We start from the raw sequence: 1,127 nt of genomic DNA, 5'->3' as shown, positions 1-1,127 counted from the left end.
ACAGTGTTGCCATACAGGACACGTCTAACTCTTTCTCCATTGATGCCTTCCTGTTTCCTGTGAGCTGCTCTCGGTGGGGTCTTTTGCGTTTTTTGTGTCTGGTAACAATGTGCGTTTGGAGGGAGAGAGGGGGAGGGGGAGGGGGGGGGGGGGAAGGGGGGGGGGAGAGGGGGGGTGGGGGGGGGGGGAGGAAAGGGGGGGGGGAGAGAGGGGGGGGGGTGGATGAGGAGGGGGGGAGGGGGGTGGGGTAAGGGAGAGGGGGATAGAGTGGGTTGGTGATGAGGGCCGATTGGTTGGACGGCGGCGGGGGGGGTGGGTTTGGGAAAGGGTATGGGAAGGTGGGATGGTCTAAGGGGAGGAGGAAGGGTGGAGAATGGGCAAGGGGGGGGTTGTATAGGGGATGCGGGGAGGGAGGGGAGGGCTTGGGGGTAGGGGGGGGGGGGGAAAGGGGGGGGAGTAGCGGAGGTGGAGAATGGTAAAGGGTGGGGGGGAACCGGGGAGGGAAGGGGGAGGGAGAGGTGGTGGGAGAGGAGGAGAGGGGGAGAGAAGCAGGAGAAAAAGGAGGATGGGGAGAAGAGGAGAGGAGAAGGAGAGAAAGGAAGATGGGGAGAGGAATGAAGGAGGAAGAAAGAGAAGAGAGTAAGAGAAAAAAGAGAGAAAAGAGAGAGAGAGGCAGCTGAGGAAAACGAGGAGGGAGATAGGGGTGAGGAAGAAAGGGTAAGGAGAGGGAGGGAGGACACGAGGGAAAAGAGAGGAAGGCGGATGAAGAAGGAAGAAGGAAGAAGGATGAAGAGAAAGGGAAGGGAGAGTGAAAGAGGAGGATAGGGAGGGGAAAGGAGAGGAAGAGTTAGGGAAGGAGGAATGGGAAGAGGGAGAGAGAGAGACGAATGGAGAGGAAAAGAGGGAAAAGAAAGTGAGAAAGGAGGATATAGGGAAGAGGGAAGAGAAGAAGGTAAGCAGAATAAAAAAGAGGATAGGGAAGGTAAAAACAGGAAAAGGAGAGAGTTAGAGAAGGAGAAAGGGAGGAGAGGGGAGTAAAAAGGGGAGAAGGAGAGGAGAAGGAGAGGAGAAAAGGGTAGGAGTTAAAAAATGATAGAAAGAGGAGGGGGGAGGAGAGAAGGAAAGGC

This window comes from Penaeus monodon, chromosome 23 (assembly GCF_015228065.2).
Source record: "Penaeus monodon isolate SGIC_2016 chromosome 23, NSTDA_Pmon_1, whole genome shotgun sequence".
Classification (NCBI taxonomy): Eukaryota; Metazoa; Arthropoda; class Malacostraca; order Decapoda; family Penaeidae; genus Penaeus; species Penaeus monodon.
Note: the sequence above shows the minus strand (reverse complement) of the source record.